The sequence below is a fragment of the Microtus ochrogaster genome, chromosome 24 (genome assembly GCF_000317375.1).
Source record: "Microtus ochrogaster isolate Prairie Vole_2 chromosome 24, MicOch1.0, whole genome shotgun sequence".
In the NCBI taxonomy this organism is placed as follows: Eukaryota; Metazoa; Chordata; class Mammalia; order Rodentia; family Cricetidae; genus Microtus; species Microtus ochrogaster.
The window spans coordinates 37104604-37127630 of record NC_022024.1 but is presented as its reverse complement, the minus strand read 5'-3'; the positions used below and the strand labels follow the sequence as shown (position 1 = coordinate 37127630).

At 45.4% G+C, this 23027-nt stretch overlaps 1 protein-coding gene across 3 annotated transcripts in view; it reads left to right on the top strand.

The window, feature by feature from the left end:
* Syn3 (synapsin III) overlaps positions 1-23027 on the top strand; it is a 391824-nt gene that overhangs the window by 358 nt on the left and 368439 nt on the right. The window contains exon 1 of one of the 3 annotated variants that reach the window (XM_026784484.1): positions 7775-8055. The exons of the other annotated variants lie outside the window; for them this stretch is intronic. The gene's annotated coding sequence lies outside the window, so the exon portion shown is untranslated. Of the gene's footprint in view, positions 1-7774; positions 8056-23027 lie in introns of those variants that run through there. 3 annotated transcript variants of the gene reach the window in all.

Here is a 23027-nt window from a genome sequence, read left to right as displayed (position 1 = left end):
CCCCCCCCACCCTCACCCCCAACCTCCGCCGGGGGCTCGCAAGGCTATGGCTTCTGAGGTTTCCACCCAACATCCAAACGTCTCCCGGGAAGAGCTTGCTCCGGGAAGCTGAGAACCACTGCAGGTGCCAGTGCTCAGCACTGGATTCCAGCACCTGCCTTACGTGTGCAGATTCCTCAAGACCTGTTGCCTGGGGCTCAGATCTGTCCCACGAGCTCCTATTTCCAGCTATCTTGGAGCACAGGAAGAAACCTAGGAGGGTTTCCCTTGGCCAGGCTAGGAACAGAGACTAATACTGATAGAGCTTCCCGGTTATTTATTCACGACTTACTTGGCTGAGTGCCAAACATTGTGCTCAGCTCTAGCTGCCTGAAAGGGAGTCTCTGGAGTTCATGGGGGGCGGTGGGCTCACAGGAACGAGAGGAGTGGTTACAATGTAATGTCGTGCAAGAGGCACGAGATGGGTGGATTGTGATGCTCCCAGGAAGGTTGGGAGGTTGCTCTTCAGTGCAGACTTGCGGAGACTGGAATTTGCCAGCCTGAAAACTGTATAGGCGGGGGCGGCAGGGACCGCACAAATTTCAGGTGGATTTTCTTCTGTGCTGATGAAAGAAGAGAAGGAGTCAGAACATTAGCTAATCAAACAGCAGATTACTCAGTAGGACCAGGACTTGTGGGTGGGAAATAAACTGCCAGGTGGAACAAGTTTGTCCCCTGATGAAGGAGGCTGGGTGGGCAGTGGCGGAGGCTAGGATTCACAAGCTGGTAAGTTGTAAAGCTGGTTTTCGGCCAACTTGGCTACAAAGACTCTAGTCCCTTAAGGCTGACTGACCTGCACCCCTGGCTTCTGGGCATGGATTCAGGCAGGGAGATGCTGCCATGTGATGCTTGCTTCTGAACTTGCTTGTCATTGTATATCATTTTAGGAGGCTAAGACCTATATTTTGTTATTAGGGATTGCCCTTGGGGGCTTACATAGAGTACCTGTGCTCTCTGATCTCTTGGCCCTATGTACAGACTTCTGCCTTACTTGAGCTTGCCTTTCTCCGTTCTATCAACCAAGTCCCAGAAGTTCCTATGGAGGCAAAGCCATATAGAGACTGGTATAGCAGTAACAACAAAGGCTCAGGGGAACGTGAGACCAGAAGGGCACTTCATCTATTTGCCTTGAAGACATTATCGGCCTTGTGAACTCTCTCACTCTCTCTCTCTCTCTCTCTCTCTCTCTCTCTCTCTCTCTCTCTCTCTGTAACATGAAGGGCCTGCTTGTTGGGGTTTCTGGCCCACCTGATACCCCACAGCCAGCAAGTCCCAAAGAAAATCACACATAGGTCTGCATAGGTTATAAAATGATTGGCCCATTAGCTCAAGAAAATATCCATAGTCCATTTTTTGGGAATGTGGGCATAGTATTCCAGGCTATTTCCAGCTGTTTGGGGGCGTTGATAATCTTATGGGGACCTAAAGAAAATTTAGTTATAATCAAGTCCTTACTGGAGTATCCTGTGAGTCTTGATCATCTCAGGCAGCAGTCTTAAACCTGTTCTGGATGAAGAACTCAGACATCTGGGCCATCTGTTCCTGCTGGAGATTTCTCAGGTGGTCTTCCTTGATCAAATTGGATTTTTCTTAACTCAGAATGAATCCACAGCCTCTCATTTTCTGTGGAAACAAAAGCAAAATCTCTTCTCCAAAGTAACATACCTTTTGACTTTAATTTTGAAGTCAATTTTAAAATATCTATCTTGGATTAATCCAGCAGCATTTATAAGCAAATATCTTTTAGCAGCTGTTACTCCTTCCTCAACATTCATACAATTCAAAGAGACCATAATAGCATATAGTATCAAGATTCTCTGTGTATTTTCCATATTTATGCAGCTTTATTTTAACCTCTATTTCTTTTATTTTCACTTATTGAGACAGGTTCTCTGTATATCTTTGTCCTGGAATAACTCTGTTGACCAGGCTACCCTTGAACTCTATTCTTTTCTGCCCACAATTACTTCCCAAGCTCTCTCGGGTTTTGTGTGGATGCAGTTATCCATGTGGGCGCCATTCTGTAACATGAAGGGCCTGCTTGTTGGGGTTTCTGTTTTGCCTGATACCCCACAGCCGATAAGTCCCAAGAAAATCACACACAGTTCTACATAGGTTATAAACTGATTGGCCCATTAGCTCAGGCTTCTTATTATTTCTTGTAACTTGTACCAACCCATTATTCTTATCTATGTTAGCCACATGACTCAGTACCTTTCTCAGCAGGGCAGGTCACATCTTGCTTCTTTGGTGGTCTGAGCTAGACTGCAGAGGGAGCTTCCTGCTTCCCGGAAATCTCCTATTCTCATTGCCTCTCCTCTACTTCCTGGTTGGTTGACCCGCCTATACTTCCTAACTGGCCAATCAGCATTTACTTAAAACATGATTGACAGAATACAGACAATTCTCCTGTACCATGTGTGTGTGTTTCTCCCTCCCTCTCTCTCCTCTCTCTGTCTTCTCTTCCTTCCCCCACTCTGTGGTGGTGGGGGGGGGGAGAAAGAGGGAGGGAGAGAGAACATCATTGTGCCTAGTTGTCACAGGCAAGGTTCCTTGGTTGCAGAGTCAAAGGTGCTGTTATGCTACTTTTAATTGTTAATTTGCCACAACCTAGAATTTCCTGGAAGGAAAGTCTCAGTGAGGGATTGATTGTCTGGATCCGATTGGCCTGTGAGCATGTCTGTTAGTTGATGGGAAGACTCAGTCCACGGTGGGCAGTGCTCTTCTCTGGGATCCAGTCCTGGACTGTGTAAGTGTGGAGGAAGTGAGCTGAACAGTAGGCCTGCATTTATTCTTTCTCTGACTTGCCTATGGCTTGATTAGCTCCCTCGAACTCCTGCTGCCTTGATGTACTCCCCAAATGGGCTGCAGCCTGGACTCATGAACTACAATAAACCCTTTCTTTCCTGAGTTGCTTTGTGATTTTGTTACAGAAACAGGAGTGGACATGGAAGAGATATTAAGATTTCTGTGTAGCAGGGTCCTTGGGTCCTTGAGAAGTTGTTGGGGTGATAAGATGAGGCTCTGGATGAAGGAGAAAAGGGGGCTCAAGCCATCCATCCACTGAGGCTTTTGACTAGCTATCTAATGCATGCAGAATGCTCCCAAGAAGGGGCACAACTTCAGTTGTTCCTTAGCCCAACAGTTTCTAAATAGGGGCTTAAATGTGATCTGTGAGCAATCAACACCCGTGGCTGCTGGAAATTAGGTGATAACAAGCTTCTTGGTCTTGGGACAGCCTGAGACTTTTCCTACAACATCGGTTCTATGTGTCACCGGGTGGATTTGGGGAAAGATGAGGATGGTTTGGACCAGCCTTACACATAGAGGTCACTTGGTGCTTGTTTCTCTGGCCTTCAATTCTTTACAGCCTCTGAAAGTAAATGTTGGGCTTGGGTTTTTATTACTGTGAGACACCTCTACTGGTGTCCGCAGTGACTGTGGGCTCCTGCTGAGTGCTTGCTATGTGTGTGTATTCTCTCCTAGCTGCCCCGCAACACACAGAGTTGTGCACTTTTCTTCTCAGTTTACAGCCATCCCAGTGTTTCTCAAGCCTAAAAGAGTCCCCATTAAGATAACAGTGACAGCCTCCGTCACAGCATGTCACTTGTTAAGCTTCGGGACATGCTTTCGTTGATGACTCACTCATTGATTCAACCACTTATTAATCCAATCAGCCTGTTTGGAGAGCCTTCCACACGGTAGGGGCTGTCCCAGGCAGGGAGGTACAGCTGTGTCTGTTAAGGGAGAGAGAATGATGGGCATTGTATGCTTCAACCCTTCGAAAGAAAATATTGAAAGCTAAACCACTGCTTTGTAGAGTCAGGATATGAGAGAGGAGAAACAGACTCTCTGACTGAGTGATTTTTTGTGCCTTGCAGTTCAATGTGGCCTCCTTGGAAGGACTATGCTATGTGAAGCAGATAACTTTCCTCTCCCTTAATAGCACTTTTTAATTTTGTTCTCTTCCCTGTGCTGGTCTTCCTCACTACACCATGGCTCCATAGAATAGAAATATATTTTATCCTAGGGCCCAACAGTCTTAAGCATAGGCATCTTCATTACATGTATGTGTGGATAGTTGGGGTATGGAGACTAAACCCAGGGATTCATCCATGCTAGCCCCTCCCCAACACTGAGCTATGCCCACAATCCCAGCACATATTTCCTGAAAAATAAAATGATGGATTTGCTTCACAGAGTCATTAAGGAAGCCCCCCCTCTCTCTGTGTGCTCTGTGTGTGTGTGTGTGTGTGTGTGTGTGTGATGTTTATGGTGATACCTGGTACTCAGAAGTGCTAACATCAGGAAGCAGAAGGAATAGCTTGCCTATGGACCATGAAGTGGAGGGATGCAGCGCACTGTAGCAGAAGCATAACTCAAGGGTTACTTCAAGCCACTTGAGATGCATTTGAAGTTGCTAAGCCTTAGAGGCACACTGAGCTCAGAGTATACAGTGAAGTCAGTGAGTGATTTTAACCTAAGGAATGACCCGATATAATGCTATGTGTTTGTTTTTGTTTGGGGGGTTTGATTTTGATGTTGTTATTGTTTGAGGTTTTTTGTTTGTTTGTTTGTTTGTTTGTTTGTTTTGCCTTGCCTCCAGGAGGCAAACTATATAACAGGGCCCAGTTACTATGGTTAAATGAATAGATGATCTAGCTTAGGTTTTAAAAGTATCCCAGGAGCTACAACTAGAGAGGATAATGAAGTATTGACACCAACTTGAAGTTAGGTGAGTGAGATATGGGTGTTTTGTGTAAGCACAGAGAAAGAGCAGAAGGATTTGAACTCTATTTTGGGCATAGAATGGGTAGGATTTGCTGTTGCACTAGTACAGAAGAGAGACGGTCCAGAGGTGACTGTCAGGCTTATTATGGTTTAGGACTGGATGGATGGAAGGTGTCACAGGGTGGGTGGATGAACAAAATGTACCATATGCACACAATGGATTATTAGTCATAGAACAACCGAAGTGCTAATAATAATGTCACACTATAAATGGATCTTGTAAACGTTAAAAATGTAAACAAATGAAGGAAGACACAGGGCTATGGGAATAGCTTAGTGGGCGAACTGCTCGCTGCACAAACATGAGGAGCTGAGTTCAGATCTTCTACACCCATGTAAAACAGCTGAGTGTGGTGGCCTGTACCTGTAACCCAGGACTAGCTGGTAGAGATCATGAGCTTGCTTCTAGACATGGCTGGGTGTGAGGTCATGCACCTGTAACCCAGCACTAGCGGGTAAAGACCAGGAGCTTGATGGTTAGACATGGCTGGGTGTGATGTCATGCATTTGTAGCCCATCACTAGCTGGTAGAGATCATGAGCTTGCTACTAGACGTGGCTGGGTGTGATGTCATGCACCTGTAACCCAGCACTAGCAGGTAAAGACCAGGAGCTTGCTGGCTAGGCAGCCTATCAGAAGCTGTGGACTCCAGGCTCAAAGGGGGCCTGCCTCAAAAAATAAGGTGGGGGAGTAATAGAGAAAGACATTCCGCCATCCACCTATGGCCTCTATATGTGTACGAGTGGGTGAGTGTACAGACAGATACTCACACACAGAGCGTGTGGACATAAGAAGTCAAGTACTGCCCTGTGCTGCAATATCTGTAAATCCACATACACAGGAAGGAATCAGCATTTGTCACAGGCTGAGGAGAAGCAGGGATGGAGTCTGGCAACAGAATTGGCTAAATGGTTCCCTTTGGAACAATGGTGAGACCTTAGAACTAGACAGAGGTAGTGGCTGTCTACAGTGTGAAGGTGCTAAATGCCCCTCAACCATGCACTTTAAAGTGTTTAACTTTGCACTGTGTAAAATTAGCTTCAGTTTGTAAAAGAGATGGGGTAGGTGGCATGGGCATTTTGACAGTGGAGAGACTGTGTGGGGGCTGAACTACCCAAATACATCATATATCCATGAAGAGCATGCATTTGATGTGGGTTAGAGTCAAGCAGGTGAGTTAGGGGTAGCATTAAAGGGCAGGTGCCAGCTCTCAGATTATAAAGCAGATGAGTTCTAGTGACAAAGGATGTGGGCCATTATTTAATGGGATACCCATGGCTACCCTATAAAGAAGGAACTGTGGTCCTTTTTTAGACAAAGAATCCGAAAATATGCCTTCCACCTCAATCAATATAATATGCCCAAGATTAGACCGTTAACTCATGTGGGTCTCAGGCTTTTCATTCCTCTGCCTTTCTCATACCAACACGACAATGCCATTTAAAAATCCAACACAAGCCTCTTCTGCTGGCCCCGCTCTCCCTGTCAGCCATGACTGAGTATTCACATATTGCAGGCGCTGTTGTGGGCATATGTGGGTGGAAAAGGTAGACACAGCTCTCATCTCACTGAGCTTATCCAGTAAACAAGCAACGCAACTCCCAGATGCAGGGACCTGAGAAGCACACAGCAAGGGCATCTCTCCCAGGTTAGGAAGCAGGAGGGAGCCTCCTGGACAACATGTTGGTGAGGCTGAGATTTGCAGTAGAAGCAGACAGAATGAACTTGAGAGAGACAGTTATTTCCAGAATGGCTGGGTGCCTCTTCATATACCTGTCTGAGAAGTCACTTTTCTCTCCAGTTCTCAGTTCTTTTCAGGTTCATCAGCTATATTAATATTTTCTGTAATCTAACAGACCATGTGAGACAAATGCAAATCAAATGGCCTGGTTTAACTTTAAGTGGGAACCCCATGCTGGGCATCGTGATGCAGGCCGTTAATCTCTATACTCAAGCTAGAGGCAGGTAGAGCTCTGTGAGTTCAAGGCCAGCCTGTTCTAAATAGCAACCTCTAGGACCGCCAAAATTATAGAGTGAAACCTGATATCAAAAAGGTGGGAAATTCGTAGTGTACCCACAGCCTGGCCTTCATAGTGAGCCCCTGCTCTTGGGCAAGTGACTTAGGATCTCTTTTGTTCAGTGCAGGTGCCTGACCCCACAGCCTTATGCAGGGTAGGCTGGTGCCCTACTGGGGAGCCCATCTGTAGCCCTCTTTACCTCTCATTTTGAGAAACACAACCTCACCCTGCTGCTGAGGTTGGTCTTGGACTTACTCTGTAGCTCAAGCCAGCCTTGAACTTGTGATCCTCCTGCCTCAGCCTCCAGACCTGTGCCAAGAGGCCTGACTGAAGCTTGCTTGTGAAAGAGGACAAATGTTGTCCCCTGCCTAGGGTAGGATTTGAGTGGGAAGAGACTCTAAGTGTTGGGTATGTTATGTATACTCAGAAAAATGTCACTTCCCTTAGTAAGGAAAGGTTCTAAGTGCTCTTGGTTCCCTGCTCTTTTTACTGTTAAAATAGATAGCCACACACCCCTGAAGGTTGTGGTATGGATAATCTGAGGCATAGGACTATAAAGTACATGTTTAAAAAGCTCTTTGAAGGAATTAGATGAAAACGAGTTTGGGAAACACTGGTATAAACCAAATCCTTTTTGATTTGCTAACTAGGAAGGGGTTAAGCATCTAAAGATAGGATTTTGCCTTTTAGGAATTATTAGCCAATGAGGGGGCTTACTGGTGATGTAATGCCTGGGGCCGGCACTCCATTGGTTAAGTGTATTGTTTCTCTGGCTTCACTGAGAAGCAGAGCTGGAACACAGGGGTTAATCATTCTCATATTCTCTCTCTCTCTCTCTCTCTCTCTCTCTCTCTCTCTCTCTCTCTCTCTCTCTCATTCTTCCTCTTCTAAGTGTGAAGAGATACAGCAGAGCTCAGCACACTGTTGACGTTTGCTTTCCAATAAAAGCCATACTCGCCTCCTGCCTCCCTCCCAAGTAGAGCACATGTTCCAGTAGTACTACAGAGGAGGACCTAGAAGGGGCGGAGGAGTGGGAGGAGGAGGAAGAGGAGGAGTTGTTCTTTAGATGAAAGAGAGCCCCTTTGCAGGGCCATAGCCTCTCCTTGCCTCCTGGGATGGGCATAGCATCACATGCCCCCAATGAATTGTTTAACAGCCATCTGCTTCTGAGCATTGTTCAACCTGGCGGGATCCTCAGAAGGAGGAGGTGAGCCCAAGGATCTGGTAGAGGGAGTGGGCCTGGGAGGGAAGAGAAGGCACCTAGTAAAGGGAAAAACAGCCCTAGGCTAGAGGTCAGGACAAGCTCTGGCCAAGGTGCTGCCACTGGCCGGCAGTGAGATCTCAGGAAGGCTGATCTATCTTCCTTTCTGGGTCTGTGAGCTGAAGTGCACATGGTTCTGGCAGACACCGGTAGGGCACTGTGCTCAGAGGGAGCTGGGATCAGGCTTGTTCTTGGTGTGGCTTTCTGTCAAATGCTCTCTGAAGATAAAGGCTTTGCTTTGGGAATCAAGCCAGGATGGGAGCTGGTGTGCCAAGGAGCCAGCTTTCAAGCAGCTCTTTCCTTGTATTGTCTGCGCTCCCTCCTTAGCCCTCTGCCGCAGCAGGCTGTGGAATAAGGTTCCTCTGAAATCTGATGATTTTTATCTTCTTTGCCAAGAACCTTCAGGTCCCTGACCCCTGAGCTACCAATGTGCCTGAATGAATTTGGAAGCACTCTCCGGCTGTTCAGGCTGGGCTGTCAGGGGATAGAGAATGCCTCAATTCCTTTTCGTTTGTGGGTAGCACAGTTGTGATGGTTTTCTTGTTAGATTGTTGCTGCAGTTTGACACCCCTCCCTACATGTCCCGAAAGGCTTCCCGTGTGTGCATGTCTGCTTCAGCGGGTAAACTGAAAAGAGCAGAAGTGGGCAGACATGTGAGAAGCAACTGGGAACTGCTGCCAGCTGAAAACTCGGCACTTCGAGACGTTCTCTTGTCCCATGCTCACATGATTATTACATGATCTCTCTGGTACATGCCCCTTCCCTCGCCCCACTGCCCCCATGCAGAAGTAAAAAGTTCAGCTACTTTTCCGCGTGTGTTCATATAGGAGAGTGATCCCAAATTTGTTTATGCAGAGTAGAACCTACAAATGGTTGTCACGGTGTCTTATGCAGCCCTGGATGTCTGCCGTCCTGCATCCTGCATTCTAGGCCAGGCTTTGTTGGTGAAGAACTTTGCATGTCCTTGAGCTAAGTCACCAGTTTTTTTTCTGAGTTTGTCTATCACAGGGGTGGGGGGAGGAGCAAGAGCCTTTCTTGCTCTCGGTGGTGCTTGTGTTTTCAAGAGGAATGAGCTTCAGAATGAGGGTGTGAGTTGAGGTTGGTAGTAGACCATGTTTGAACAAAGGGTATGGTGCTTGTGTCCTTTGGGTGACAGGGGAGTCACAATAGTTAACCACTGTGTTTTTCTCCCATTCCTGGGAATGGGTGGATGAACCCCACTGGCACACAGATGTGGAAAGTCAAGGCTGTCAGAACTTGAGTGACATGCCCAAGACCATGTTAGTGAACAATAAGGCTGATACCCAAATCCGTCCAGTAGACTCCCTGGTGTGGCAGCAGGTTGCGGTGGGGGGTGGGGGGTGGGCTGAAAGTGGCAGTGTTGTCTGCCTTTGTGAATTCCTTGTTCTTCATTCTAGAAACTGTGCCCCAACTTTGATATAGGTCAGCCCAGCCAGATTACTGTGGATTGTCTGCTTTACTGTCTGAAATAGCTGTAGAAGATTACCTGAATCAGAAGGAAACTTCATGTTCTACAGATCAGGACCCTCATCCTATAGCTGAGAAAATGCAATTCAAAGAAATTAAATGACTTGTCCCATGCCACTTGGTTAATCCATAGATTGCAAGAAATAGGGACCATGTCTTCTTGTCTTAGGTACAAAGTTGTATTGTTTTTATTTGGTGAGGTTTTTCTTTCAGTTGAGGAATTTGAGATGAATTGAATCTAATCATTCTTGCTTCCATGCCGTCTTAGAGTTTGAAGACTTTAGTAGATGCACAGACTTGTCATTGTGCTCACTAGGCACAGGGAGCAGTGAGCAGCCATAATGTGAGGCCAAGAGGCCAGGTCCTTGTTCTGAAGCAGGCTCAGGACACAAGCCATGTTTTGTGTGGGTTCTGCCTCCCAGGTGAGCAATCTTCCCTCATGGGTAGCTGGAGACACTTTCCCCGCACGTGTGGCTGGGTTCATACTCTATTCAACTGCACCAGCTCTTGTCATGTATGCTTTCTGTCCTTTGTCTTTCCAACTAACTCACTTGTTTCTGGAGTATGGCTTCCAAAATGCTGAACAGAAATGGTTGCTGTCATTGTCTAATGAAGAGGCAAATGGCGATACCCTGTATGACCAGAGATGTATAGCCAGACCTGAAACACATCAAGTAGACATTAAAAAGTACAAACACTTGAATCTTTGCCCAATCACTGTGTTGTTAAGAAAGCATCACCCTGATAGCAACTTCAGATAAGCAAAAGGTTATCTTAGGAAATAAACATTGCTATTATTCCACAGGACCAGAGGACACAGCTCACAGGAGTGGGTAGAAGGAGAGAAGAGAGCCAACAGATAGAGGGGCAGGATGCTGACAGAGCTGTCCAGTAGGGGAGCATCTTCCTTGCGTGCTCTTACTACTCAAAGTACAGAAATTCTGGCAACAAATGGACCCCTATAGCCTCCAACTTTCCTTTGAGATCGCAGATTTATTGGTTATTCATCAGTAAAAATTAAAAAAAAAGGATATAGAGGGATTAATATTATGTTTTAGGTTACAAGGCCCTAGTATGAAATGAAGAACTATACAGTCAAAAATACCTTTAAAAATATTTTTGTCACTAAATCCTGTGTTATACGTGGTTTTTGTGCATATAGCCTCAAATAGCAGTGCCTATCCTGACCTTGCCTAAAAGAAGTAGAAAGCAAAGTCTGTATGGGTTTTCCTGGGACCGCATACTGTTTTGTCAAGATAACTATCAGGTTATGAACTGGCATGGCTGAAAGTAGGGAGTTCCCTGGCATCCTTGCTTGCAGGGTTTATGTCGTTCTCTGTGTATAAACAGTGCCAACACCTGCATGTTTGCTGAAAGTGTTTCTGACAATCTTGAAAATCAAATGACAGTATCTAGGGGGAAACCCCAGCCCAGGACCTGTTGAAGAGCAGGTGCTCGATTAAATATTTGTGGTATTCATCATCTTGCTCTATCAGACTTGATGATGTCAGTCTTTGAGAAGAACCAGGCCATGTGTGTATCCAGTTGGTTCTTTGTTTTTAGAGTTGGCACAACCTGCTTGACTCCTCTGATAATTACGCTCGTGAATAAACATTGTTTCTTAAGTCCCAAGTGGATGAAAGTTGGGACTGAAGGCTATAAACACCTGACTTCAACATACAGCACATGTTCTCCACCTTTGTGTGACACTGAGTCTGTTACTTGTACTCCATGTGTTCAGCTCACTGGGCTGACTGAGAACCTGTAGGATGCCCAGAAGCTGGTGCTAATCCTCCTCAGGTAGGTATTGCAGGGCATCTCTTTTGTCCGTGGAGGCAGTACCTCTGGGTAGCTTCCGCACCATGTTACTCTAAGAAAGCCTGAGTGCCCAGCCTTGGTCTTTCCTGGATCCTGTTCCTGCTCTAGCAGGAAGATGTCAGACTGATTATTACAGTTTTAAATGTCAAGGGCCGAATTAATTATTCTAAGCTGGGGTTGCTCTACTTTGAAGGACGATACAAAATGAAAACATAACATCAGTTTTAGAGAATTGAGAATTTCATGGCTGAATGTTCATCTCTTGGGTTTTATTCACTTATCCATGCAACAAATATTTGAGGAGTTCTTACCTGTGGTTAGTGGCATTCTAAGTACTGGTGTCTATCACTGGAGAGTCAGCTGAGGTCTTTACTCTCCTGGATCACATGCTTTGGTGGGTAACGCAGAAAATATCCCTAAATGAGCCATCCTCCCCACGTGGAGACCCTGACCCCTTCCCTCTGTTTTTAGGTGGTATATACTCTGTGTGACTGACAGTACTGTTGCCTGTCCACTGTATAACATCACGTGGTCATAAACCTTGTGGGGGTAAAATATGAAGCCATACAAAGGCACAGAGAGCTTTCAATGCAGGAAAATCACTTAGAGAAGATCTGCCTGTAAAGCTGGTATTCAGCCTCCCTGTGAAGCTCAGAAATGGGTCAGAAGTGGGGTGGCGGGAACAATGAGTGACTCTTATAGTAGGTAGAGAGGCCAGGGAAGGGAGAGTTAGAGAAGATGTCACTGCAAGGGTCCCTGGAACCAAATGTGCTATAGACTTATGGGTCAAGGAAGAGAAATTAAACTCTACTCCCAAGTTAGAATTTTTAGTCAAGGAGACAACGTGGGTTGACGACTGACTGGCTTTATAATAATTTCATTCAGGGTCTCAGTGTGTTGTCCAAGCTAGTATCAAACTCACAATTCTCCTGCCTCAGGCTCTGGAATGCTGGGATTACAGAGATGTGCTATCATGCCTACCTGACTCAGTCTTTAAATTGATTATATATATACACACACATATATGTGTATATATATATATATACACACACATATAATGTATATATTATGTATGTAATTTTATATATATATATATATATATAGTCGCATAGGAAAATCAATCTTGTTCTGGTGTAACATGCTATAAACTCCTGCTGTCCTGCCAAAGTCACAAACATCTCACCTTTAACATCTCAAAACCATAGAGCTGATCTCCATCGCCATGTTATGTCTTGTCAAGAATGTCATATGCAGAGATGTGACTCGGTCAGTAAAGTATGCTGTGCAAGCCTGAGGACCTAAGCTTGAATTGCTGGCAGCATCCCCACAATCACCACCACCACCACCAAAAAGAGCTAGGGAAAGCAGTACCTGTCTATAACTTCAACCCTAGGCAGGGGTTGAGGGAGACAGAAAGATCCCTGAAGTTTGACGGACAGTCAGTCTAGCGGAATTGGTGAGCTCTCCAGGTTCAGTTAGAGACCATGTCTCAGAAAACTAACACAAGCAAACATACAGAAAACATAAAGAGTGATAGAGGAAGTCATGTAACAATCAACCTGCGGCCTCCCGGCATGCACACAGTCACCTGTGCACACTGACACCAACACCTGTGCATATCTACATCGTGTGTGGGAGCATGCGTGTAGACCCAGGGAGAGAATGTTGTACGTGGCTTCACTTTTCAAGAAGGTCACATAAGCAGAACTGCTCACCCCCGGCACTGCTTTATTTCCTTTAAAATGGGTGTTTTAAAGCTGTCTGCTGCTTTGAGGGATTATCAATAAAACTATTGTTTGTTGAGATTTTTGTGTGAGTGTAAGTTTTCCCTCTCCTAGGACAAATACCTGGAGTTGGTGTGCACTGAGATTATATGATGTGGGATTCCACTCTGTATGCTGTGACTATGTTTTATTGCCGTTGGTTAATAAAGAAGCTCCTTTGGCCTATGGCAGAGCAGTATAAAGTCAGGTGGGAAATCTGAACAGAGATATGGAGAGAGTGTAGGCCGAGTCAAAGAGATACCATGTAGATGGAGAAAGACGCCAGAACCTTACCAGTAGGCCACACCGTCATGGGATACATAGATGAATAGAAATCGGATCATTTAAGATATAGGAGCTAACTAGAAATATGCCTGAGCCATAGGCCGAACAGTGCTATAATTAATATATTTTTGTGACTATTTAGGTCTGGGCGGCTGGAAAACAAACTAGCAATCTCAGGGTACAGTTCTGTTTAAATTTTTGAGAAACTATTTTTTCAGAATGCTGGTTTGCATTTCAGTCAGCAATGCCCAAGAACTCGATATCCTCTCCCTCCTTCTCAGCACTTGTTACTGAGCCTACTGTTTATTTTGGCCATTCTAACAGCTTAGTGGTATCTCACCACGGTTTGAATTTGAATTTCTATAATTTGCTAGCGATGTGGGCATTCATTTTATGTGTATGTTTGTCATTCATTGTCTTAGGGTTTCCATTGCTTAGAAAAAAACATATGACCAAAAAGTATGTTGGGGAGGAAAGGATTTATTTGGCTTATACTTTCACATTGCTGTTCATCACTGAAGGAAGTCAGGACAGGAACTCAAACAGGGCAGGATCCTAGAGGCAGGAGCTGATGCAGAGTCCATGGAGAGTTGCTACTTTCTGACTTGCTTTTCCTGGCTTGCTCAGCCTGCTTTCTTACAGAAACCAGACCACCAGCCCAGGATGGCACCACCCACCATAGGCTGGTCCCTCCCCCATTGATTACTAATTTAGAAAATGCCTTAACAGCTGGATCTCATAGAGGCATTTCCTCAACTGAGGTTCCTTCCTTTCTGATGACTCTAGTTTGTGTCAAGTTGTCACACAAAACCATACATCATCTTCGGTAAAATATCTGTTCAAATTTATACCTCTTAGGTTTTCTATTTGTTTTTAATTGTGTTTATTTTTCTTGTTATTTATTTATTAGAGAGAGAGAGAGAGAGAGAGAGAGAGAGAGAGAGAGAGAGAGAGAGACTGTCTGTGTCTCCACAGAGGCTAAGAAAGGACATCTTATCTCTTAAAGCCGGGGTGATGCGTAGTTTTGAGCTGCCTGACAGGTGCTGGGAACCAAACCAGGGTCCTCTGGAAGAGCAGCTGTGCTCTTAACCTCCGAGTCATCGCTCCAGCTCTGCCTTACTGTTTGGGATAAGGTCTCTCACTGAAACTGGAGCTAATAGATCAGGAGCAAAGGTTACAAATGTGTGCTATTACACCTGACTTTTACATAGTTGCTGAGGATTTGAACCTGGGTCTTTGTATTTATGCAGCAAGCACTTTACAGACTGAGCTTTGGCTTTTGGTATTAATTAGATCTCTTGGATTCCAGTGTTTTCTTGAGCATGTGACTATCAATTGCTTTCATGTCACCTGTGACCACAATATCTGCCAATAAGAATTTAAAGGATAAGCGATTGCTTTCCGTCCCTAGTTTTCAAGGGGTTCAGTCCATCATGACAGTAGGAATCTGTGGAAGAGGCTACACCTCACAGCAGACCAGGAGCAGACAGAGAGCTAGGCCAGAACCAGGAGCAGATGTATCCTTCCAGGCTCACCTCTAGTGACCCCTTGGCTAATTAGGCCCCGCTTCCTAAAGGTTCCCCAGCCTCCTGAAATAGCAACACCAGCTGGGAAATAAACATTCCAAACAGGAGGCTATGGAGATGTGTATTAATTGGGATTCTCTAAAGGAACAGAACTGATAGAATGAATATGTATTAAAAGGGGATTTATTTATTAAGTTGGCTTACATGCATGCTAGGGGTCTAACTATTGCAGCTCTCTTCACACTGGAGAGTCTGAAAGCCCTGGAGCTGCTCGGTCCGTGGCCTCAGCAGTCACACCCTGTTGTTGAAGGGCTGGGGGATTCCTGAGGAGACATTGGCCTTTACTCCGTGTAGGAAAGCCAAAGAAGCTGGAAGTAACAGATGGGAGTAGCAGCAGCAGAAATAACAGAGCAGATGAACATCGCAAGCAGGGTGGGTGAACTTGCTAGTGGGACACAAGGACTGTTGTTCTTTTGAAAAACTACAACTCCCAGACTCCTCCTGGACTATGGTTACCTGGGATATCCTTCCCAGATACCCTTGCGCTCCCCGTTAAAAGGCAGGGCCACAGGAGGCTCTCCCCCTCGTTTTGCCTTTCCTCGTGTGTCCCGCACGTTCCTCTGCCCTTCTGTGTTTCCCTCCCCTTTTCCCCTCTAACTTCCTTGTATCTGCACTGCCATTGCAAGGCACTGCCCGCAGTTAGGGTTGGTCTTCCTGCTCCAGATAACCTGATCAAGGCAACCCCTCACAGGTATGCCCCACAGCTTGCCTTTCAGCGGATTTCAGACTCAGCCTGGAGCAATGGGTCTGAAGCATTGGGAGCAATTCAGCAGCTCCTCCGTTATCGACACCAACTTGCCTTGGAAGAATGTTCTAAGCAGGCGTGTAGGATGCCTCTTGCGCCTTCGGAGTCTCTGGTAATAACGGCTTTTGAGAAAGGACCCCCCTGCTGTGAAAGAGGAGCTAGCCGCAGGCGGTGTGTGCAGAGGTTGGCAGAACACTGTACCGGGTACCACTTCCAGCTTTCCCTGAAGTGTCTGACAGCTGCAGCACCTCCTTTTTGCACATTGTCCTAACCTACTCACCAAGGGAACCAGAGCCATGCTTTACTGTGGCAGAGCTTCTGGTTTCTTACTCACTGCCTGTGAGCTAAGAATAGTTTGTATGGGTTGGTCTAACTCTTGCCAAAACTGGGAGTGAGCTAGAATTATTGTCCCTGCTGTATGCTGAGTAAACTGAAGCACAGAAGGATTAGGAGCTGGAAGTGACCAGACCAAGAAGCAGAGGATGAGGGGCTTATCTCTGTTTCGTTTCTTCTAGGCTGCTTGACTTGTCTGAGCAGCTCAGCAGTCTTCACTGCTAGTATGTGTATGAGAAGGGAGGACCAGTGAATCTGGTCAGTTTCAGGGACTTCCTGAAAACATTGAGTTGCTTACTTCCTGTGTTTAACAAGCAGCTATGTAGGGGATATTTCACCTCTGTTTAAAACATTCTATGTCTTAATGAGTTCCACTCCAAGATGAATGGTTTTATCTAGGAAAAAAAAATCACTGCACAGAACCCTTTCATATCACCAAGGTTTTATTGTCCCCTCTCCCTTAAGATATTTTTTCCCCTTTTCTTATTTCTTGGATTCTACAGATACTCCAGTTTAAAATAAAAAAAATCTTAAGATTCAATATCAATATCCTCATATGAACAGGAACATTAAATATTTGTCTTTCTGGGTTTCTTAAATTATTCAGTACAAAGTTCTTTAGTTTTATTCATTTATCTGCAAATTTCATTTTTCTTTATAGATGAATAAAATTCTATTATGTATATGCCCCCACATTTTCTTTAACAATTCATAAGTTGATTTATAGGCATCTCAGTTATTTTCGTGTCCTATCTGTTGTGAATAAAAGCATCTATGAACATGGATGGGCATGTGTCTCTGTAATAGGAAATAGATTCCTTTGGGAATATGCCCAGATGTGATGTAGCGGGGGCTAGTGTTTGAGCAACTGTCACGCTGATTCCGCAGTGGCTACACTGATTTACACTCCCACCAACAGTGCATGAGAAAAGAGTTTCTTTCCTCCCCATTCTGACTCAGGTAATATGAAATCTCAAAGTAGTTTTAATCTACATTTCCCTGATGGCTAAGGATGAGCATTTGAAACCATTTCTTAACTATTTGTATTTTTGCTGCAGATCCCAGGGCTGAACCTATTACTACTATTTTGCTAAGTAGACATAGCATCAAACTCCCATTGAAATTTGTAATTCTATACCTATAGACTAGAATAGCTAGCTCTCAGATCTCATCAGAGAGGTTTCTTTTTGCAGTCAGTGGTGGTTAACACAAACTCACAAGTGCTCAAAGTACAGAGAATAAGTACCTGTGTAGATCTCGGCTATAAATGGGACATATTATATCACCCCTCTCCCACGATGCTCGGGCACCATTGTGGAAGAGTTGTTAGAGCCAGAGGTCAGGGAGGACCAGGGCTAAACAGTACCTTCTGGATGTGACAGGACAGTTAGCTCATGCACTCACTGCTGGTGCAGTGACCCGCACAAAATGAAGGCAGTCAGCATTCTTGCATGGAACAGGAGCTCGGGAGCCTCCACCCATAATTAAGGAGCTATTGACAGCGGATGGCTTCTGTGGGAGGAGGATGAGTTTTCTTAAAGTTTGTGGCCGCTGGTAGGTGGACCACACTCTGATAGATGGCCCCATGCTTATGAGTTATTTGGACAGCACACAACGGACCTGGTGGATTAAAAAAGAAAAGAACATGAGGTTTGGGGAGGTAAAAATGTGTAGGTGGATCTGGGAGGGAACTAGAGGAAGGAGTGGAGGGGGAATGTAATCAAAACACATTGCACATGTGTCTGAAATGCTCAGTCACTTAATAAAAATGTTACAGTGTTAAAAATAATACTAAATGGATGTAAAGGAGAGCTGGTTGGAGGAATCTGAGCCCACCTTCAGTATTTTGACAAGGGCTTGCCTCAGGGTGGCTGCTATTTCACGACCCAGGAAGCAGCTACCAGGCAGCCCATCCACTGAGAAAAGCCCCCGCCCCCACCCCCACCCCGCTGCTACTGGTGGGGAAACCTGATGTCAGGATTCCAAAGCTCCTTACACTCTGCCTGTTAGGTGTCATTTGCTCTTTTATGTGTCCCAGTTTGTGCTTAGCTGAGGCTCAGCCACTTCAGGGGTAGGGAAACCACTAGGGAAAGGGAGGTGTCTGGAGGCAGTAAGCCCCAATAAGAAGAGAGTCAGCAGGGCACAGAATTGCCCCATGTTCTTTTTTTTAAATTGAAATCTTTTCATACAGTATATTTTGATCATGCTTTTAAACCCCATATTATTTTAATCTGTCTCCCCTCATTTCCTGCCTTTCATTTGTACATTCCTTTATTGTGGTTTTTCCAGTCCCCTGGTAACATTAGAGGTACAGGAAACTCCTCCCCTGACCTCCATGGGGAGCTGTTTCTGAGGAAGGAAGAAGAAAGATTAACTGGTAAATGGACAAAATTAGACATTGGGATCCCAGCAGCCATTGAGTTATGAGGTGGCTTGTGTTTCTTTGATTAAAATACCTGTCCTGGTAAGACTTTGCTTCCTCAGGATAAAATCAGGAAGCCTGAACATTCTCTGTCTGATTGCTAGGAGTATATGAGACTACACAAGAGGTGCTTAACTAAGTACTTTTTGGCATAGTGAGACAGTTAAAAGTAATTTCAGCCGGGCGATGGTGGCGCACGCCTTTAATCCCAGCACTCGGGAGGCAGAGGCAGGTGGATCTCTGTGAGTTCGAGACCAGCCTGGTCTATAGAGCTAGTTCCAGGGCAGGCTCCAAAGCTACAGAGAAACCCTGTCTCGAAAATCAAAAAAAAAAAAAAAGTAATTTCAGTAAACATTATTACTAATTATACTAATATGGTATGACTAGTTTTATTAGCAAGCAAAATAAACAAAGACAGAAAAATTAACCTTTTTGCTGTGCTTGGCTCTGGCAGTTAATACTAGGAAACAAAGATTTGCATGTGTTCTTCAAGAGAGTCCTTCATTTGCTGATCGAAAAGAAGCTTATCCAGGCTGTAGGATGCTTTGCCCAGAGGGTGGAGCTGGAAGTGGGAGGGACTCATATCCAGGAGCCAAACCATCTCCCAGGGTCAAACCCTAGGGCTGTGGCCATCGGGCATGGAGCTCTCCCTTTCTGGGCCTCAGTTCTTTCCGCATGTAAAACACAGATAATAATGAATTATTGTAGAGAAAGGAAAACCTGTTTCCCTATGACCCCTTTGTGGATTGCGTAGCAGATATTCACATTACGATTCACAACAGTAGCAAAATTACAGTTATAAAGTAGCAATGAGGTAACTTTATGGTTGGGGTCACACAACATGAGAAACTGTGTCAAAGTACCTTAGTGTTAGGTAGGTTGAGAACTAAGTCATCTTAGGGTCCTTGACTGGGACCCTGTGGTTTAGAATAATAGCCAAGGACAGACTATCAAAAGAAAAACAGTTTCTAAGGCATGCAGTGGATACAGGCACTTGCTTGTCAGTCAACTTGAGGCAGTTCAGCTTGAGGCTGTTTCTCTTTATTGTGCAAATGTGACGCTCGTTCAGTGGGGTGCTTCAAATTTTGAATGTGTTCCTTCTTTCCAAGGTAGCTGTATGTACTGTGATCCTTTCTCATGATGCTGGACTTCTGCAGCCAGTGGTCCAGGTAGTCATGTGACCACGGAGGAAGCATCCAGTACCCTGCCGTGTGCAGCACTGCTGAGCTATGGTGTGCAGCTGGTCAGGTGACTTCTCTGCATTTCCAGCTCACAGTGGAGCGATGGGAGGCAACTGTGTGGTAAATCACATGCACTTGGATGTGAACTTGAGCAACTCTGAGAAGGTAAATGGACCCTGAGTCCTGGAACATCTAAACAAAAGAACAGAAATGCTCAGAGATCTGATGACACACAGGAAAAGAACTGAGCTTACCAGGCCATAAATACACGGGACACTAATAGAAAAAAAAAGCAAGGCTGATTAGGTAAAGTTTATCAGGTAAATTCCTGTTGTGTCTGTGGGATGGTTGGTAAAGGTTCAAAGTTGTCTCTAGTAATTAACTCATGTACTTCCTGGTAGACAGAGAGTCGTGGGCAAATGGGTGCCCTGGTTTTAGGCACACAGAGTAAGAATGGGGAGCTCTTTCTTTGATCTTAATTAGTTAACTTCAGCTCAAGATAGTCTTTGTGCCAAAGTTGCATGTTCTGTTCCCCTGTATCTGCTAGGACTGATGGGCTTGGTACACAAGAGAGACTTGAACAAGACCTAGCGGTGTCTAACCATTGGCTACTGTTGTTTGCTTTTGTCAACACGATCATCCTGATCATGAGGAGCCTGTGATAGTACTCACCCAGTTTTCCTTCACACACACACACACACACACACACACACACACACACACACACACACTTGAGTCTTACCCACATGTCTCTTTTTCAGCAGCAAAAAGGCTGCCAGCCTGCAAGATGGGAATGTGTCCTTGAAGTTGTTGTATCTGACACAATTATTCTTGATCCAGTTCCCAGACTTTGGCTTTCCAAGGTGAAGGGCAATGCAGGGCTGAGAAGGTACTGCATTGACAGCAGTTACCAGTGAGCACCCTGTTAGCCTGTGACACCAGAAGAGGAGATGGGAGGGCAGGGCAGATGACAGGGTGTCTCAGTGCTTGAAAGTCTACATCCTGAGATGGAGGAGAACTGGGAAATGACATTTTGCAAGTTACTAAGTCCCCTGATCCTCGGTTTTTCATCTTTAAATGAGGTCAGTGATAGTATTTATTCCATGGCATTGGGTGAGGATTATTAGTGAGAGAGTGGTTGTCTTTAGTTCAGTCTCAGAGTTCATAACCAGCCACATGGTGGGTGCTAGTTGCTGATTCAGAGATAATTCTCCTTGTTGGGAGACGGTACAATGACTAGCAAGTATTCATGATACCCTTGCGTGTTAGCTGAGGCGATTTTGGAGGCATATAAAAACATTTGTTAAGGACTCAAGAGACCGGTGCTCTGGTCTAACCTGTCCTTCTCCTGAGCTAAGTGACCCTGAACAAACCAGTCTGCCAAGTTTTCTTGCTTCAGTCAGATTTCTGCTGATGTAGCAGAATCCTCAGAATGGATCATTTTCAAAGAAAAGAGATGTATTCAGCTCACAATAATGGACAGAAAAGTTCAAGATGAGATTGCTACGCCTGGTGAGAACCTCGCAGTACATCCACGCGTGGTGGATCCCATCACACATCAGGAGAGTGGGGTGCAAGTTCCTGCAGGCAAGGACACAAAGATGACCTTAATAGCTAACTCAGTCCTGCATGAGTGAGGACCCACTCATTCATGGGGGGACAGTATTAATACATTCACGAAGCTTCCATCTCAAGGACCTAAACACCTTCTATTAGGCTCTACCTATCCACACTACCCAGGGAGGAAAGTTTTGGTGGAGACTAACCATGCTCAAGCCGTAGCTCTCCCCATCGGGAAAACAGCCATGAAGTAGGAGTGCCACAGTGTGGGGGTTCTGTACTGCACAGACATTTCCCCCCATGCCTGTCCCTAGTCGGACAGAGATCGCTGACGACCACCCACAGACCTAAAATTCTCAACAGACTTCAACTCCATGTTCACTATGTGTGGGCTCTGTATGCCAGATCCTGGGCAAGGCAGTGAGAACAGAGATCTCAGCTTTTTTTCTGGGAGTGCTTGATGGGAAATACTGCATAGTCGTATTGTGGGCAGCAGGGGGTGCTGGAACAGTACAGGACATGATCAGACTGGCTAGAGAACAATAAGAAAATGATAATAAAGGTAGGATATGTGTGGCAAGGAGGAGCTGGAGAAGAAATCTTAGGAGAAATGGCTAGTACAGAGGCCTGAGGTCATGTGACAGGAAGGCTGATCACTGCCTTCTAGTAGGGACGTTTAGGTCATTGGGGCATTTGTGTCACTGTGATCAAATGCCTAACAGAAACAATGAGAGGGAGGGAGGTTTGACCTGTGGTTTCAGAGTTCTCATTCCATCACCATGGAAAAGGCAGGGTGGAACCCAGTAGCTCACAACATTGCAGCCAGGAAGCAGAGCAAGAAAAAGAGAAGCCCAGAACAAGATACAGTACCCAGGGATATATCCCTTCATGATGGGTTTCCTCCAGCTAAGCATCTCCTCCAGCACCTCTCAAAAGAATGTTCAATCTGTATTCCTGGAGGGCATTTCATTTCAAACTATGAGGAAATTTCCTTTATTAGGGAAATAAAGGAAATTTATTTTCTGGTGTGGAAAGTGAGTAAGGAGAGGTTCCCGATCGTGTTAGCTCCTTAAGGATGTGATAGGGTCTCACATTCCAAAGTACACTTGGTAGAGGGGCCGGGGCATGAAAATAGTCAAAAGGACTTAACAGACTGTCGGGGGGTGAGTGACAGAGGCCAAAGAAGAATTGTATCTGTCTAGGAACTGTGCCTATGGGTTTGAAAAAAAGCAAATGAATCAGACTGTTTTGGGTGGTGGTGGCTGTGTGTGGGAGGGGAGGAGAGAAGCCTGCAGACCCCTGAATTGCCAGCCTGTGTGTCTGAGTAGGGTCAGTACTGAAGTGGAAGTGGACAAGAAGGGGTGAAGCAGGACACCAGGAGCTCCGTTTGGACCCATTCACCGGGATGACTTTTAGCCTTGCCTTGTCTGCTTTCCCAAATGCATTTTCTAACTTCTTCATTAGGCCGGCACCTGGCCTTTAGGAGCATTGCCAATTGGTCATTTTCCCAGCCCTAGGCAGGGGGCTCCTGGCCAGCAGCTGAAGGTGTAGGATTGAAGGCCGAGTAGGCTCAGTCTGGCTCATCAGGAGTGTTCTTGGTGAGTGTGCCTCCATCTGTCTACCGCCCTGTCTGTCTTTGTCTTTCCATGTGTCTCTTCCTGCCCATGTCTACTTTTCTATGTCTGTATTTCTCTCTCTCTCTCTCTCTCTCTCTCTCTCTCTCTCTCTCTCTCTCTC